Below are 6,794 nucleotides of genomic sequence, written 5' to 3'. Positions count from 1 at the left end.
TACACGTCAGCGATTTCTGACGTGGCGTCTGACGTGGCAATGGCATTTTTGTAATTACATTTTTTTCGGTAACATAAAACAGGGGCACGCTGGGTATTTTGAAAATATCCAAAACATTCTAGTAATAAAAAAGTTTTTTGTAGATTCTGGTAATATTACCTAAAATGAGTAATATTTGAGTAATTCACCCAAAATATTATTACTTAAAACTCCTGCAAAGGTAAACATCACATGATATAGGGAAGTTTCATCCAGTAAGAAGATGGTAAGAGTAGATTTTGGATGATCATGATAAAAGTGCCAACTGCCAACTGTGGAGTACAAAACTAAAAGGCTCTTTAATCCTTTATAACCTTTCTTCTTAGGGAATATTTAGGAAACTTATTAGCAAATAATGAAGATTCCCAAAATGTTAAACTCCCTCTTTTATCATAGAAAGACTCATATTGACACATTTCATACATCTTATATAATAAGAGAAGGTTTTCTCAACTTCTGCTTAGAAAATGAGATCTGCCTTATTATATAACTGACACATGTCCTCTCTTACTCTTAAATGCTATTGTATTTAAGTTTTCATATTAGGCTTGAAAAAATAAGACCAATTACAAGCCCAACAAATATAATTGATAGTCCTTACANATAAGTCAGCCGTAACCCTTGGCTGACTTATGCGCATAACTCAGCCAGATTTTAATAAGTCAGCCGTCCACTCTTACTCAAATGTTTTTCCGATAACTCAGCCGCAACATACCTATAACTCAGTCGCAACATACTATGTAACGCGTTACGGCTGAGTTATGGTTACACGTCAGCGATTTCTGACGTGGCGTCTGACGTGGCAATGGCATTTTTGTAATTACATTTTTTTCGGTAACATAAAACAGGGGCACGCTGGGTATTTTGAAAATATCCAAAACATTCTAGTAATAAAAAAGTTTTTTGTAGATTCTGGTAATATTACCTAAAATGAGTAATATTTGAGTAATTCACCCAAAATATTATTACTTAAAACTCCTGCAAAGGTAAACATCACATGATATAGGGAAGTTTCATCCAGTAAGAAGATGGTAAGAGTAGATTTTGGATGATCATGATAAAAGTGCCAACTGCCAACTGTGGAGTACAAAACTAAAAGGCTCTTTAATCCTTTATAACCTTTCTTCTTAGGGAATATTTAGGAAACTTATTAGCAAATAATGAAGATTCCCAAAATGTTAAACTCCCTCTTTTATCATAGAAAGACTCATATTGACACATTTCATACATCTTATATAATAAGAGAAGGTTTTCTCAACTTCTGCTTAGAAAATGAGATCTGCCTTATTATATAACTGACACATGTCCTCTCTTACTCTTAAATGCTATTGTATTTAAGTTTTCATATTAGGCTTGAAAAAATAAGACCAATTACAAGCCCAACAAATATAATTGATAGTCCTTACACCATCAGGAGTATACGAACCAAACGATGTCGAATTCACCTGTACTCACTTTCTCACAACCATCGTTCCCAGCAGCTACCACCTCCGATGTACCTTCACAGATCTCATAATCATTGGGTTTCTTTGGTTTAATTCTCCTACTCCACCACCAAATTCTAAATCATTTCCGGTTTAATGTCTGTGTCAAGATCCCGAACACCTATTTGAAGTTCCAAAACAGTATGTAACATTAATCCTGTCCAAAATCGTTTTCAAATTGTTTGGAATCAAATTAAAATTTTTTTTAAAAAGGGGTTTAGATCTGCACTACCAATTAGAATCATATGAACCATTATTATGAGTACAATATTTGTATTACTTATTACAATCTTTAAGGTAATTAAAGACAGTATGTAACATTAATCCTGTCCAAAATCGTTTTCGAATTGTTTGGAATCAAATTTAATTTTTTTTTTAATAGGGGTTTAGATCTGCACTACCAATTAGAATCATATGAACCATTATTAATTTATTATGATTACGTTAATTGTATTACTCATTACAATCTTTAAGGTAATTAAAGAACTCCATTGAAGTATATCCTTCATTTTCATCTTTACGTTTACCACCCAATTATAATGTAATGAAAATAATACCAAACACCTATGATTTCATGGTCATTAACATTTCATTCCAATCCCTGATTACTCTCCCTCAACCATTGCATTAAGTTTTCTTTTTAAATAACAACCTTTGACGACACTTACCTTCTCTCTCACATCATGGGTAAAACTAAAACAATACCGCCCTACTCTACCCTTTATTCAGCCTCCAACGAAACACAAAACACTGGTATCAATAGGATTGTTGTTCAGGTCATCCATATTTGGGAAGTTCGAGACTTTCAAAGAAACAATATCTTACTTATTGTTCCTGATGAAAATGTCTCCTTCCTGATGAAAATGTATATTATCTCTATTATTGTTCCTCTTGACCCCTGATTTACCTCCATTTTAACATATTCATTTTGCCTTTGATTCAGGATTGTGCTATACAAGCTTCAGTCCTTCCTAATCGTGTGCCTAAGTTTCAAGATCAATTGGTTAATGGCCAGTTGTACAACATCAATGATTTGATGTTGTTGCATCCTCCAACTGTTATCGTCACACCAATCACAAGTGGAGAATTGTTTTCACGGAGAAAATGTATTTGGAGACTGTTAAAAAACGACAATGCTCTATTAGTTTTGGAGACACCATGAGCCTACGTGCATGTACACTACGACGTATTTATAAAGTCAAAACAATGCAACTTAGCCTAAGATATATATCACACAACGGTATAATTGTGTTAGAAAATGAATTTTTTGAGTTTAAAATTTAATTATACATTCTTGTATTTATATATTTTTCTAACTTGGATATTTGTTAAGATTACTACGGATAGGAAGTNTAAGTTTTCTTTTTAAATAACAACCTTTGACGACACTTACCTTCTCTCTCACATCATGGGTAAAACTAAAACAATACCGCCCTACTCTACCCTTTATTCAGCCTCCAACGAAACACAAAACACTGGTATCAATAGGATTGTTGTTCAGGTCATCCATATTTGGGAAGTTCGAGACTTTCAAAGAAACAATATCTTACTTATTGTTCCTGATGAAAATGTCTCCTTCCTGATGAAAATGTATATTATCTCTATTATTGTTCCTCTTGACCCCTGATTTACCTCCATTTTAACATATTCATTTTGCCTTTGATTCAGGATTGTGCTATACAAGCTTCAGTCCTTCCTAATCGTGTGCCTAAGTTTCAAGATCAATTGGTTAATGGCCAGTTGTACAACATCAATGATTTGATGTTGTTGCATCCTCCAACTGTTATCGTCACACCAATCACAAGTGGAGAATTGTTTTCACGGAGAAAATGTATTTGGAGACTGTTAAAAAACGACAATGCTCTATTAGTTTTGGAGACACCATGAGCCTACGTGCATGTACACTACGACGTATTTATAAAGTCAAAACAATGCAACTTAGCCTAAGATATATATCACACAACGGTATAATTGTGTTAGAAAATGAATTTTTTGAGTTTAAAATTTAATTATACATTCTTGTATTTATATATTTTTCTAACTTGGATATTTGTTAAGATTACTACGGATAGGAAGTCCTAAAGCTTAAAATAGATGATCAGATCTCTATTATATATATGTCGAAGGAAAACATTAGAAGAAACAACGTTAGACGAGGTGATTTGTAATTGATTTTTAGTTAACTTGTGATATGGGACTTAACTTTCAACTTTCGCTTATATCTTTACGTAACAACTAAATAAAGATGATGAGGATTTGCCTTAAACAATGTCAAAGTGAATAAAATCACCAAAATGTAATCTTTATTTTATTTTTGGTTTAAAGCCGTTGAATAGACTTTGAAGTTTGAAGGATTCATATCATTTTCCGTCTTTGTGTTGACAGGACAAAAAAGGTGCTTTTGATGTTAGGGGTTACCAACAATTAAAAGGGAAATAAACTACACATTATCTGAATCTGAGGATGAAAAATGCGCAACTTTAAGAAATATAATATTTATTTTATATCTCCAAACTTCATCATCTTTAATAAAAGATTACTCATGGGATAAATTCAAAACTCAAAAATGATGGTAGATCTCAGCAATTTTTGTAAGGCCACAACGGAAACAACGTCCAAACAAGTTATTAAGTGACATGTATTAATATGATTATATGAGTCTATCTTCTATAATTTTTAGTTGACAAATTACGTCTTGACCCAACAGAAAATACAAAATCGATGATCATTTGCCCATACAGCTTACATCAAACATATTACTATTCTCGAAGTTGTTTAAATATTGATTGACGATTTTAATGTTAAATATCATTTCAATGTTTACAAATACATTGTATAAATCATATATTTTGTAATCACAAAATTCGCCAAGAATGTATTGCAATGTGGTTATATCGCAAAACAACATGTCCTAGAAGAGAATCAGTCTAAGCTTTTAAACATTTTGTTATTCAAAAAAGTAAACATGATTAATGAAATCCAATATACATGAGGGTGTAGTTTAATTACTTAAGATACATACTCTTCATGCCCTCTTCTTTTTTGGTGGATAGAAACATGTTTTTTCGCTCAGGACTCTCCCTTTGTGTCAGAGGGTTCCCTTTCTCCCGTCGCTTGGGGATATCTAGCCGGAGTTTCTTTTTTTCTGCCGGACTTGCCTTTTTCCTCCATGAGGATTTCTCGGGATTTTATGGAAATTCTGATTTGCTTTCCAAGATGGCGATATTTGGTGAATATTCTCCGGATTATTTCGAATCTCAACCGGAGATATTTAGGGTTTCGAAACAAGCGACGATTTTGGTTCCTTTCCTCCCAAGCGCTAGTTTCTCCCATAGACGATTGTGTCTCTTCTTACTGCTGATGGCGGAGCATCTGAATCTGGCGATGGAGTCTATGGCGATTACGGAAGACAGTCCTGTAATTCTCACAGAGGATAGCGAGTGTAGTGTCATGGTAGAGAACCGTACGAGTATTTTGGGTCGGCTTCTTAACCCAGAATGTCAAAGTATGGCTAAGATGATCATGAAAATGCCACGGATCTGGGGGGTTTATGATCGAGTACATGGGATTGCTTTGTCTAAAGATAGATTTCAATTCATCTTCCAATTGGAAAGCGATATGGAGCAGGTTCTGAAGACCGGTTTTTGGACCTTTGATGACTGGGGAATGATTCTGGAAAGATGGATGGAAACACCGCCTTTAAACTTCCTCTCCACTTTCTCTGTTTGGATCCGGCTAAGCAACATTCCCATGAACTATCTCTCGCTGAAGACGATTCAGGCTATTTCGGAAAGAGTGGGGTGTGTGGAAGAGATTGCTTTTGATCCACTTAAATCTCAATACAACTCTTTTGTTCGTGTTCGGGTGACCTTTGATGTCTCAAACCCTTTGGCCAAGACGAAGATGTTACAACTCCCAAAAGGACTCACGGCGGCTGTTGATGTGGACTATGAGCGAGTCATAAAGCGATGTTTTCATTGTTTGCGCCTCACCCATGATAAACAGCGATGCCCTTTTTTGCGTCAGGAACAGAGGGAAAAAGGTGGCCCATCTGTGAGCCGGGAGAAGCAGTTAGAGTTTGGAACCTCAACCCGGGATAATCTCTTCCCTCAGGATCTGGTCAAGGCAATCTTTCCCCTCCTACAACCAACAGCTCCTCCTGGTTTTGCCTAGAGGTCCAATGTTGTGGCTCCAGAGGTTTTGACTGAAATGAAAAAGTTCTTAGCATCTGGAGACCCTGCCCTGCTTGCACAACGGGAACAAGCACTGAAGGCTACACTAGAGTCTATTGCTCATGACTCGCGGGCTCAAAGATCAATGCTTCGACTGGAAGCTCCTCCGACATTGACTCAACACACTGAGAAAGATAAAGGACTGGTCTTTGGTTATGGGAACCCAACGCCGCCTACTCTGACACAACCAATGCTGCTAAAGGCCAGCGGAGACAAGGAGGCAACTGGGAATAAGGCTAGTGGGGATGGTACACAACGACTCCAATCGGTAGCTGCAGTGAACAACGGGAATGCTGGTACAAATGTTATTAGGCGTTCAGCGGACAATATAGTATTAGCATAACCGGGTGGATTCCACATTGGGCTATTAGAGACGGCAGGATATGGCATTTCTCGTAAACCGGGGAAGGCTCATTCTGCAACATCCTCTTGGAAGCGAAAGAAAACCGGTAAGAGCTCGCTTCCTCGGACCACTCTAATGACTAGGTCCAGGGAAACGTGTGATTCCTCTTCAGGAGGCACATCCTCCAAAAGGAAACCCGAGAATGAGAGTGAAGTGTCTTCGAAAGCTTTCAAGAGAGGAGGGGAAGGTTTCGGTCAAAGTGATAATGGATCACACGGTGCTAGTCTGAATGGTATGGGCCTCCAAGCGCAGGGAGAGTCTCAGTTGGGAGTTTTCAACAATAATGTTCTGAAATCAGGTTTGGTGGTTCCCCAGAAACCACCCAATTCCCAATGAGTATCACCAGTTGGAACTGTCAAGGTATAGGGAGCACCTCGGCAGTTCGACGTCTAAAGGAAATGCGTCGTGACCATTTTCTAGATTTTTTGTTCCTCCTGGAGACTAAAAACTCCAGTGATCACGTTGTAGGAGTGATGGACTGGCTGGGTTATGATAAGGTGCACATTGTCAATCCGGTGGGATTGAGTGGAGGCTTGGCTCTGTTTTGGAAAGATACATATACAGTTGAGATATTGTCCTCTGATTCTCGACTGATAGACACACGAATCACAAAAGGAGCCCTGTCTTTTTATGCCA

Source organism: Camelina sativa, chromosome 2, assembly GCF_000633955.1.
Source record: "Camelina sativa cultivar DH55 chromosome 2, Cs, whole genome shotgun sequence".
Lineage (NCBI taxonomy): Eukaryota > Viridiplantae > Streptophyta > Magnoliopsida > Brassicales > Brassicaceae > Camelina > Camelina sativa.
Note: the sequence above shows the minus strand (reverse complement) of the source record.